Below are 13,116 nucleotides of genomic sequence, written 5' to 3'. Positions count from 1 at the left end.
ATAATGCCATAAATTTTTCCCAGAAAAAGAAATAGTTTGTTTATGTATGTGGTTGAGTACATATACAAGTTTAGGCATAGAGTAAAAAAGGGGATAAGAGGTGGTCCTTTCAAAGATGAGTTTAGTGATAAAGACTCTTCCTCCAGGCAGTGCTAGCTCCACCATTACTGATTTGACTGTTTTGACCATCTATCTCCACTTCTCTAGATCACTTTCCCTTTGAGCTTTGTAACACCTGTTTTCATGAGTCTCCTGTTCATCAGAGTGCTCCTTCTTGCCCCTTCATCCATTCTCCTTTCTTCTGCCCATAAAATTTACATTTGCCTTCCTTTCTTCCCTCACTGAATTCTTGAAGTTTGTGAGCAGTTTTAGCTTCAACCAGACATTCCTATTGCCTCCCTGAAGATTTGAGTATCTCATCCTGGCTGTGGGCTCTGCTACCACAGATATAGGTTTCCAGCTGCCAAATATACATTCCCACCTGAATGTGCCATCCAGCGTCTCAAACTCCTGCTGCTATCCTTCAAGTATTCTAGAAGCTAGTCATATCAGCTACAAAAACAGTTTGTGCTTTCCTATCCCCATGCTTTTATTCATTCTGTGCCCCTAGCCTAAACTCTAACAGTTGAAACTTTTCCCATATTCCAGGGTCCATCTCAAACACTGCCTTCCTAGAATAACTTTTTCCCCTTGTCCATCATCAAATGATATTTCCCAAGCCACTGAGCCTTCGGAATTTTGTCATCAACCCTTTATGATAATGATCTTATTTTGCATTGTATTTTAGTTATGTGGTGTTTATTTTCTCACATATTCTAAACATTAGGTTTGTGGCTTCTTACTCATTTATGTAGCTATTTTCTAGAGCAGAGTCTTTTGCTCGTAACAGGTGCTCCTTAAATATATGTTGAGTTAAACTGAGTTTATGGATCAGGGGTTGTATGTGTTTTAGGGTTTGACAGACCCAAAAAGTGCCCCCTAACCAAAGTGTTTCCCTTACTTTCCAAGCCATAATATCTTGCTTTGGAGACTTTCTCTCTACAAATGGGAATATTCCACTAAGTTGCATCCTTTTTGTTTCCGAGCAAGTAAACTATTGACTAGTAAATAGTTAAAATGCTCCACTTTCTAAGATGTACTCATTGTCTCCTGAGAGGGAGCAAGTCTTGCAAGGATAGGCAGAGGTCAAGTTGTTCTCAAGGTAGTAACAAATAGGAAGATGTACCTGAGAGAGGTAGGGTGGTGGAGAGGAGCTTGGGCGATGCCACTTTCTAGTTGTATGCCTTATTTTCTCATCTAGATGTTATCTCACCTAATGTTATCCAGATGATAACACTTTCTACCTTACAGAGGTTATGAGTCTAAGTAAATAGTAATAAACAGTAAATAATAAATACTAAATAAGAGTACTTGGAATAATATCTGGTATACTATAATTGCTACATGTTGGCTATTAAGTATTCACATACATGGCATATATAGTATATATAGCCATATGTATATGAAGTATATATGTATATATACTTGATACATAATATTAATACATATACATTTAACAATTATTATAGCTGTTATAATTGTTATGTCACCCCATGAACCTGATGTCACATCCCAAAGAAACTTCTGGATAGCCAGAGACCTTCTGGGAATGGAGCATGTAAAAGGAAATAGAACAGGCATTGTCAGACAGACCAATGTGTGACACATAGCACTGTACTCTGCTAAGTCACTTCAGTCATGTCCAACTCTTTGCGACCCCATGAACTGTAGCCTGCCAGGCTCCTTTGTCAGTGGGATTTTCCAGGCAAGAGTACTGGAGTGGGTTGCCATTTCCTTCTCCAGGGGATCTTCCTGACCCAGGGATCAAACCCAGGTCTCTTATGTCTCCTGCATTGCAGACAAGTTCTTTACTACTAGCAATACCTTGGAAGCTTCAACACACAGTACTGCCACCTCTCAACTTTGCACCTTAAGGAATTTACTTAAACTCTCTGAGCCTCATCAACATAACCAGAATGCCTACTTTTACATTTTCGTTGAGGATTAAGTGAGCTTTTGTTCTCCCTAGTGATTTTAAATGGAGAAGGAAATGACAACCCACTCCAGTACTCTTGCCTGGAAAATCCCATGGACGGAGGAGCCTGGTAAGCTACAGTTCATGGGGTCGCAAAGAGTCGGACATGACTGAGAGACTTCACTTTCACTTTTCACTCTCATGCATTGGAGAAGGAAATGGCAACCCACTCCAGTATTATTGCCTGGAGAATCCCGGGGACGGAGGAGCCTGGTGGGCTGCCCTCTATGGGGTCGCACAGAGTCGGACACGACTGACGTGACTTAGCAGCAGCAGCAGCAGCAGCAGCGATTTTAAAATTGGATCTCATTCTTTTGGTGATTCCTTTCCTTTTCCTAAACTTCACAGTTGTTTTCTTGACAAATTAGAGTCTAGACTTTTTGTTTGGAACCAAACTTGAAAGAAATGGATGGCATTGTTAAAAAAAAAAAAAAAAAACTGGTGGCAGTACTGGCTAATAATTTCAAATTATCAATAATTTAATGCAGTAGTGAAATGTTAAAATATGCATCAATTAATATGCACCAAGCCTGATAGACAACAAATACTTATCAAACTGTGGCTAAATCCTTAATCTAGAACAAACTTACCAGTCAGACCAAGTTTGTTTTTTTCCTAATGAAATATGTTCTATCTATGGAAATAATTAACTGTACTAATTCACAGGTCTTACAATTGGTCATTTTTTTAAGCACAAGAATTTTTACTGAAAACAGAAAGTCCTTTCTATGTAGTCCTATTAGGAAGGGTTTTTTTTTTTTTTTTTTTGGCGGGGGCAGAGGGGAACAAAGGAAGAAAAACGGTCTTGCAAATATCTACAAACTCCCGGATATTAGGATCTGAAAGAGAAAGAAGCTTGGAATGCACCTTCTCACATTTAGTCCTGTAGTTGTAGTGCTGTGATGTGGCACTTAATGCTCTAGGGGACCTCGAGCATTACAAATGCAACCAAAAGTCTCATAAAAAAAACGAGCCTCTTAACAGTATGTGAGCTGGTCTGCAATGGCCTCAGGAAATCCCCCCAGCTATTCACGTCCTTTTTATCCACTACATTCTCTGACTCAAAGGGAAACCTCACTTCACCTCCTTGACCAGAATTGAGCAGACATTGATTTGGTTACCCGGCGCTTTGCTTATTCATTTATTAGTCTTCATAATTTGTATTCCACTAGAACAAAAGAATATATCTCTTCTTTGCATTAATTTAAGGATGTGCACATGTGAGTTTGTGAGAGAGTGCGTGTTTATGTTTTTGTAACTTTGTGGGTAGCCTGCTTTAATTTAGTCTATCTAGAGTCTAAACTGGAGTATGTACTCACCATCCCCTTCATCGTGCAGAGTGATTCTGCTTGACATCTTAGCTGAATTCCTATAAATGTTGCAGGTAAAGTGAGCTTTTTAAAAGAGAATCATGTTTTTCTATTCACTTCTATAATTAGTCAGGTTAAGTGTCACATGGGAAAAAAAAAGTCCCAGTCCATAATTTAAAAAAAAAAATTAAGAATCACAACTTTCACCTCAGTGAAAACGATGCCTTTATCTATGGGCACTTTATGTGGTTTAATTGCCCCCAAGAAAAGCCAATAAGAAGTGAATCCAATTAAAAAGCAGATATTTTGGAAACAAATGCTATGTATAAATGTCTGTACTGGAGACAATAGGAAATTCATAGAAGTATAAGTCAGGGTTTATCCTCAACAAGCATATAGTCTAATTAAGGATGTACAACAGAAAAGATGGGGTTATATATCAAAATTAAAGGTTTAAATAACCATTTTAGGTATTTAGATATATTTGTTACACAATCACATTAATTATTTACAGTAAAATATACCAGGTAATTTCCCTTCCATTGGAAAGACTCATTGATTCGGTACCATATATTCTTTTTTTTTTTTTTCGGTACCATATATTCTTAAAGCTACTGAAAGGCAACAACCTGTGACCACGTCATCTGAACTCGACTCATAGGTTAATTTAAACAAAGGTTAGGCAATTCAAGCAATAATAATTTGCCAATAAATTGGCAAAATATATGTTCCTGTCCTTTTAAATGTTGAGCACTCAGTAACTAAGCTACAGATTTTTCTTCAGGAATACTTGTTGAACTGATAGACATTTCTAAGTAGATGTTTGATGTAAATTAACTGAGAAATGGGCTTCCCTGGTAGCTCAGTTGGTAAAGAATCCACCTGCAATGCAAGAGACCCCGGTTTGCCTTTGAAGATATTTTCACTCCTCAATACCAGCTTTTGATGCCATGTTTTCTTTTCTTTTTCTGCTTTATAGCACTGAATTTGTTCTTAGGGAATATGTTCAGGGTAGAATTGGCCAGAACAGAGCCATAATAAATTTTGCAGCAACGTCTATGATCAGTTGATCATAATCAACCCAAAGATCATGTAGGAACTTAAAGGAAGTAACATCCTTGGTAACCACCTTAGCTCTAACCTGACAAAGAGATTAGTGTAAGTTCAAGAGAAAACCATGGTGGTATATACACCTTAAATGTCTGAAAGTATGCAGACTACCATACACGGTGTTTCCATATATACCTTTACTCTTCAGTTGAAGTGTAAATAATCACATCAATAATGCCAAGCAAATGGGATCTTTAGCTTACAAAGCATTTGGAATATATTATACTTTTTGCTCTTCAACTTGTGATCTCAACAACTTGTGAAATTATTAAGTCACATATCCACATTTTACAGTGAAAAATCTATGAAGCTTAAAAGGGTAGATGACTTGCTTAAGGACACAGAGCTCTTACAAGGTGCAGCTGCTTCCCCCGATGCACACGATGTGACTGGTTCAGAGGAAGCTGCAACCCAAAAGCAACCCGTTTCCACACCACAACAATCCTGCAAGGCACAGACTTTAATCATGAGAGGATGGAAGAGCCCTTGGTCCAAAAGGCATAACTGCTATGATTTCATGCAAGAAGGAAAACTGATGGTTAGCTATCTTTTACAACATATATGTGCCCCGCCTTTATAGAGCATTGGCCATTACTGTGAATTTTCATTACTAAGAGATTGGATAAAGTCCTGGTGATTTTCCATAAAAATTATGATTCTGTCTAACCCATTGAGAGATATTTTTGGGCTCCTTAAGAGCTTGGACTTCAATATCTGAAAAACTCTCAATCTGGACAACCCTTTCCACCTACTAGGATTTATGTCTTCTCCATTGAAAAATCTGAGAATATAGTCAGTTGTCTTTGGGCTGGCTTCCTGGAGCTTCTTGCTTAGTTAATATGGTATGGAAATGAAAGCAATCATGGGCCACTTTACTAAAACTGACTGGTGCTGGGAATTTACAAAGAAGTATGACTGAATCTCACAAGCCACAGGCTTTCATTGGCACTATAGCATTCAAAACTGCCACTACATTTTGCTACTTGATGAACAGAAAGGTGGAGTTCTTGAATCAAAAGATTCAGCACCTGGTTCTAGAAGCTAAAAATGTCAGTGGGTTCTCCACTCATTATCACATCCTTTAAAACTCTACAGACTTACAGGCTTCATTTTGGCTTGGAGAATTAGACCTAACATTTGAGCTTCTTGAATTCTTTTTTACTAATATTACTTAGTTAATGTGATTATTAAGGGGATATCCCCCACACTTTGGTCCCAGGACACTTGCAGTTCAAATAGATATTTCTTCCATAATAATAATGCTGCAGTTATATCCCTGGGACTTGAACCCCTGGAGAGGGGAAGAGCAACTCACTCCAGTATTCTTGTCTGAAGAATCCCCTGGACAGATGAGCCTGGTGGGCTACAGTCCATGGGGTCACATAGAGTCAGACACAACTGAGGGACTAACACTTTTATAAAGCATATAGTGTTTTCATATTCATGATCTGTTTATCCTTTTGCATAGAGAGGGCAATAATATTGTCATTCCCTTTTTGTACTTGATGAGATAAACTAAGAACACGATCTAAGGTCATATAGTGGGCACATGACAGAGCCACAATTAAATCCACCCTGATGAACAGGTGATATCACTCATAGTCCAAGACGTTTTTCACTATACTTGCCAGACCTCACAGATTTGTCCTATGGTTCTTAAATGGACTTTAGAATTATCTAAAGGGCTTCTTGGGCTTCCCTGGTGGCTAAGCTGGTAAAGAATCTGCTTCAGTGCAGGAGACTTGGGTTTGATCCCTGGGTTGGGAAGATCCCTTAAGGGAACAGCTGCCGACTCCAGTACTCTGGCCAAGAGAATTCCATAGACTGTATAGTCCATGAGATCACAAAGAGTCAGACACAACTGAGCAACTTTCACTTTCAAAGGGCACTCATATATTCACAGGCATTCAGATATTCACCTCTGAGTATCTGGTTCACTAGGTCTAGAGTAGGATGCGGGAATTTATTTTTCTAAGAAGTTTCTAGGTAATGCTGATGCGGCCAAGAACCACTCTTTCAGGAGCACTGTCCTACAGATTGTGCATGTATCTGAGTGGCCATGGTATATATAGGCAAGACAGTCCTAAAAAGGAAGTTAGTTTTGCATCATGTTGCCTTATGCTGCTGCTTTTCTCCCTTTCTGACCTCCACAAGGTAAAAGTGAAACAAATATGGGATGTGGGGCTAGCAAGGGAGCACCTCACTGTTTAGAGAAAATTTAGGGCTCCTGGTCTCCAAGAATCACACAGCAAAACCCTTCAGTTTGCTTTTAACTAAAACCTACTGTTGAGTGTGGTAGATTAACTTGGTGCTGAGTACCAACCCGCCACTGAAGAACTATTTGTTATAAGACTAAACATAGGCAAACATGATTAGACGGATCCATAGGCAACTCATCTGTTAACCAAGATGTCCATTAAGATAGATTTCTCCATGTCAGCTTAGGAGGAAGTTCTTAGAGGAAAGAGGGAGAGATCCATTCTTGACCTATTCTAGTCAATATTTTTCTGAAGACTGGTAAGAAGTCTTGTATCACAAGCTCAGTTTGAACCAACAGGTAATATATCTACTTTTTTTTTTTTTTTAAAAAAGCTAAGAAATATTTTAGCTGTTTAAAATGATGTCCAGATAGAGGTAGCTGGTGGTAGAGCTGGTTCCCCGGGAGCTCTGAGGGAAGAATCTGTTTCCTGACCTTTTCTAGCTTCCGAAGGCCATCTGCACTCCTTGGCTTATGACCCCTTCCACAAGTAACTCCAACCTCTTGTTTTTGTCATCACATCTCTTACTATTAGCTCCGACCCACCTGTCTCTGTCTTATAGGAACACTGGTAATTACATTTAGCTCACATCCATAAGACTGCTTTGCTCTATAAGGTACCATTTGTAGGTTCTGGGGTAAGAATGTGGATATCTTTCTCAGGGTCATTATTTGGCCTACCACAGTCCTGTTGTGGCATGTCTATCAGACTACAGTTGAAATGTAGATTCCCTTTCTCAGCACCAGAATTTAACAGGCTCTTTAATAAAAAAAACTATACGTGCAAAAGGAGTATGGCCAGGGCTAGGAAAGGCAAGAGTGTGACAGCCCTCTTGCCCAGTGTGACTGAGAAGGGCATGGGACCAGGAAACAGACAAAACTGGGTTCTAGCACTTATCAGATAAAATAAGCCACTTAGCTTTCCTCTGTAAACTGAAAGAACCAGAGAATCTCCTAAATACTCACCTAGGTCTAAGATCCTATGCTTTTATAAAATCAATCAGGCTGTTTCTAGATGACATTTTAAATTTAAAACCAAGAGTTTGTTTACTATCTCTAATATTGAGTATAAATATTGTCCAGTTTTCTTTTGAATTTAAAAACTCACCTAAATGTAGAACGTGTTATCCAAGGACTTCTTACTGAAAAAAAAAATAGTGCTTACTCTATAAAAATCTCTAGTACTACAAGTGTTTCTCCCTTACTAATTCTTAAATATCCCATCCAATAATACTACTTTAGTCTAAGCATCAAATCACTAGGCTTACACCAATAAGTATAACCCTGTTACATATTGGAAACTTAAGGCACATAGAAAATAAATTGCAATTGCATATGAAGAACTACAAGTGTTAACAATTGTTGCCTCCAGCTTGTCTGAGATATCATCTGCCAACATGGCCAGTTGTGATACCAGACAATACATTAAATATGGCAAGTAGAGTGTGAAGACCTCATCCTGAAGATCTCAGTCTCAAGGCATGAGTAACAAAGTAGACGACAGTCACTGAATGACAGCTGTCCGTTATTACAGGAGTCGAAGAGGTGGGAAAGGGCTTGGATTTTATTCTTTTTTTTTTTAATTTGTCTTGTTCTCCGATAAGGACATGGAAGTTGACCACTGATTCTCAAAAGGAAACATAGCTAGTTTGATACAGATCTCTCTACAGTATTAGAGTCATCCCACAAACACCAGTTTCAAATGATGATTTACAGAGGACCACAAAGAATAATTTGGAGGAAGTTTATAGGAAGGAAAGCTTTGGGAGCTGAACCAGAAAAGGTGCTTGAAAGTCAATCAAATTATGGCATACATTGAATTATGGCATTTATTATTATGTGCAGAGTATGCATGGAATTGTGAACTAAAAGCTGAGGAAGCAAAGGTCTAGAAACTGTCATGCATAGTAAATAAATTAACCCTTTATTCTCTTTCTGTGTTCCTTATATTTGGTGATTTGTTCATACAAATGTACACTGAAAAGGACTAGAAAACCTTTCTCTGCAGTGGAAGCATTTAACTATTTGTGCACATGATTAAATGGATGCCTGTAGGAGATTTTCTTTGGTATCACGTAGACACAACCAGTATTTCAAAGGCCAAGAATTCTTTGGGTAAAGGAAATGGGTGGTGTCTGTTTATGACTGTCAAACTTTTCGAAGCTTATTGAACGAGGAAGCCTTTTCTGTTTCTTCTATAATTTGAAGATTATTCTAGTAATATGTTTGGTGGAAAAAAAATGTTGCTAAATAAGTCAGGATCTAATAACTGGATTAACGACTGTTCTAAAACCTATGAGTTCAGTATACTGTGTCATTTAGGTCCTAGTCTTACTTTCTACTTTAAAATATTAGTTTTCATTGCTATTTTTTATGCTGGAAACTACATAGTATAAGGAAATCAGCTTATCATGAGCAGGTCATCAGTTCTTGAAATATCTGCCCATGATAAAAAAAAAATGATTGGAATCCTGTCACCAAGGAAATGGTTTAAAAATCTGTTTATTTCAGTGCCAAATGAAAATCTCAGCTTCAACTAGTTATCTGTATTTTGCAACGACTTTAATTCTTTTGCCCATTCATTCATTACATGGCTACTATGTATTAATCATTTAGAAAAAAGAACACCCTAGATGATTATACAAACCTTAAATATAACTATATGTTTGTGTGTGTTCCTATGCTTTTTTAAAGAGCACATTTGTGACAGGAAGTGAAGAATGGCATAGTCAGGGAAAAATTAAAGAGACACGATGTAATTATCCAAACTGGAATTAAGCCAATTAATAACCCGTGTGCTAACACTACCCTCAAAGTGCTGAAAATGCCGTCAGATATTTAAATGCCCTGGGTGGTCATAGCCAGCAGTGTTCACCTCATCTGTTTTCAACACCATCCAGGGACATGGCTGACCCTGGCTTCTGAGGAAGGGCTGCCACCTGAAGCAAGCTGCAGAGGAGGGACAGGTTGCACAATCCGAGCGCAAGGTTTGCTCAAGAGCTTGTGCATAGATTTTCACTTATTTTCTAATGAAATCAATACAGTGGTATTTTATGCATCTGTTCATTTATTCAACACATATTTACTGAATACCTTCCGTGTGCCAGCCCAGCATCATGGCTGAGGATGCAGGCTTTAAAGTCAGATTGCCTGGGTTTCATCTCCAACTCCACACTTGCTAGCTGTGTGCTCTTGAGCAAGTCACCTAACTCTTCTATGCCTCGATTTTCTTTTCTATGAAGTGAGGATTGGTAATTCACAGGGCACTAAAGTTTGATGAAAATAAGTACTTAACAGAGTGCTTATCACAAATCAAGCGCTCAGTGATATATTGAATATTATTGTTATTATTATTATTATTATTAACCAGGAAATATGCCAAAGTCTGGAGACAAGAAGATCATATACCCCTCAGAGAATCCTTGAATTTTACATTCCAGAATTTAGGGCCCTAAACTTTACTCTTTTGAATAGAAATCTGTGTATTAGATCCTTGATGTACTATGTGTCTTGAACTTGCATGCTTTGACCGTAACACCCTCAGCACATCTATAGTACGTAGTTTTGTTTATTCACACCCTGATTGTCTGCCTACCTCAATAAAAACTACCATGTAATTAATGACCATGAGCTCTATCTGTGTTAACTCATGTCATGCTCAAAATAACTTTATGGGATGGATATCACCACCTTATACAGGTAGGGAAACTGAGCTTCTGAGAGCAGCTGTGACTTTTGCACTGTTATAATGGTCCATTTGAGGCTAAAGCTCATTCCCCTTTCACACAGATCACCCAGAACGCATTCACTAAGGACTGCACAGTCTTCCCTGGGTTCTTGCCTATCTGATGCTTTGAGACCTACCTGCAGGAGGCCCTGCCGGTGTCAAAATCACTGATTCCTCTTTCCCCTGAATCAACTGATGATGGAGAGTGTGTTTTAGACATGCCGCAGCAGCCATTGTTAAAGAGGTTGGCAGGCAAATAAACTAAATTACTCTGGCCATGACCTCTCTCAGATTACTTGCCTACGACTGGGCTTCTAGGTGCCTGACATTTCTTTCAGTTTTCTTCTCTCACCCTAAGTAGCAATGTCGTTGCTGAAGCATGACCGAGAGTTTTTGCTTTTATGTACACCACCATTCTTGTTTTAGGACAAGAGATTTAATCTCTCCAGTAACATCTGATGGCACTGTTCTCTTCATAAGCACCTCTTCCCCCTTAAAAAATTTTTTACCTTCAATTATCTGCTGTAAGAGGGAGATTCTTCTTGAATATGATCATGTGTGTTCTAAAAAGATACCATCAATTATGTGGGTAGATGATACAGTGTCCCCTTTCTAATTGAGTAACTCGTTTCAATTGAAATATATAGGAAGAGTTGCCTATAGCACATCTTCCAGGTAACAAATCTCATCCGTGACTGAAAATGATACTGTAAGCTGAAAGACAACCACTTTCACCCACAGTGTGCCTATATTTTAAAAATGAGCTGTATGAAAGAACCACATCTTTTTACCTGGTGATGTATAGCAGATGAAATTCACAAAGAGAATTGCAAACTCTGGGAGAGGTCTTTGTAGATCGATCCACTGGTCTTCACCAGCTTGGAGTGTGGCACCAGCTATAACTTGCTGAGACCGGGCCTGTACAATGTTATAGTTTTCTGCTTTTCTCTGAGAACGAATTAAGCACTTAAATCCCTAGAATTCAAAATGAACCAAAAAAAAAAAAAAGATTTTTTTTTTCCAGTTAGCCACTTAGATGTTTTTAAAAATTAGAGGTCTGGGCACTAACTATATAGATGGAAGTATCTGGTTATTCTGGAGGCAACAGTGATTTCCATACCTGTTGGGCCAGAATTTGTAAAGAAAGCTAGAAGTTGGCTAATCTGATGGGCCACTTGAGCCCTGGGTTCTGATGTCGACACTGCCATTGCCCTTGTGATTTATTAGCCTGAGTCTCTAGTCCTCAGTTTCCTTATCTGCTAAATGAGGGCGTTGGAGAGATTCATCTCTGTGGCTTTTCCCGGCTCTGGTACTCTTGGGTCTGCGAATCGCCTTCAGTGTCTGCCATAGTCTGCCTTGCCAGCTCTGTTTGTCACAAAGATTAATCTATTTTAACTGTACCTTGGAGTGCTCCCGGGAGAGGAGGATGGATGGATTGTTTTGCACCTATTATTGCATCAGAACTTTTGCCTTTTTAGACGAGATCGTGCCGTGCCTAAAATCTGTCTGCCTGTCTGCCCACTGACTTTGTCTGTGCTGATCTCTTGCCACGGTGCCTCTTCTTCCAGCATCCGTCTCCCTCCAAGATCTAGACTCGGCATCCGACTGTACCTGTCTTGTTCTCTGCAGCATCTGTCTGCTACACTCCTAGACCATCGTTAATAAACTTTCACACATTACACACAGACCCTAATATGTTGGCACCTGCATATAAATATCTACCGTTGATAAAACTAGGGGAGAAAACTCCATTTTTGAAAAAAGACCTCTATCTAGTGCCATTTATATTTGCACTTTTTGTTTAGTTGTAAGTTTTAATAGTTCCCCCTTTGAGGATTTGTCAGTACGAGCAGTATTGCTTATCAGAACACACCAACAGTCTTTTTGTAATATTCGCTTTTCCCCTTTGGTTCAGCCGAGCCTGCTGACAGATCATTCAAATTCAATTGTTTTATGTCTAAGCCGAACAGCTAATTAAAGTAGGGATGATTAACCTGACTGGCAGTGTCGCTCTCCCTCTCGCGCGCTCTCTCCCTCTCCCTTTCTCTCTCTCCCTCCCTCCTGTTCCAATCAGTCTTTTTCTCACACTCTCTCTCTCTCCTTCCGTGTCTCTCTCTCTCTCTCCCTCTGTCTCTCTCCCCCCCCTTCTCTCTCTCTCCCCCCCTCTCCTCTCTCTCGGTCTCTCCCTCCCTCGGTTGGTCTCTCTCTCTCTCTCTCTCTCTCTCTCTCTCTCTGTCTCTTGCTCTACTGTTTTTTTTTTTTTTTTTTCTCCTCTCTCTCTCTCCTAAACGTGGTCTGCTTGCTGATGGCAGAATGGCACTCGGAGATTTGTGCATTGTGTCTGGTTTCCTACGGGCAGGCTGACCCAGTGCCTCCAGGGACTTATCAATAGACCACTCAGAAGAGACACAGACAGGAGAGAGGAGGAGGGGTGGGGGGAGAGAGAGAGAATCAATATCAAGAATAGAAGGAGCTCCGAAGCCATTTTTTTTTTAAAGAAGTATCGGGACTTGGGAGAGGGTGACAAAGAAGGTTTTTCAAAGAGGCAGTGGAGGAGGTTCTAATAAATTTGGAAGGAAACAGTTCCCTGTCTTGGGAAAAGGAGAACTCCTGACTGATTAGCATTCACACCAGGTAT

General features: G+C 39.4%; 1 protein-coding gene across 47 annotated transcripts in view; it reads left to right on the top strand.

Annotated features, from left to right (window-relative positions):
- The window catches only part of ZBTB20 (zinc finger and BTB domain containing 20), an 863,676-nt gene that overhangs the window by 695,489 nt on the left and 155,071 nt on the right, over nt 1-13,116 (top strand). For 2 of the 47 annotated variants that reach the window (XM_070794527.1, XM_019984414.2), the window contains exon 1: nt 12,752-13,112. The exons of the other annotated variants lie outside the window; for them this stretch is intronic. The gene's annotated coding sequence lies outside the window, so the exon portion shown is untranslated. Of the gene's footprint in view, nt 1-12,751; nt 13,113-13,116 lie in introns of those variants that run through there. 47 annotated transcript variants of the gene reach the window in all.

Source organism: Bos indicus, chromosome 1 (assembly GCF_029378745.1).
Source record: "Bos indicus isolate NIAB-ARS_2022 breed Sahiwal x Tharparkar chromosome 1, NIAB-ARS_B.indTharparkar_mat_pri_1.0, whole genome shotgun sequence".
NCBI lineage: Eukaryota > Metazoa > Chordata > Mammalia > Artiodactyla > Bovidae > Bos > Bos indicus.
This window is presented reverse-complemented; position numbering and strand designations above follow the sequence as displayed.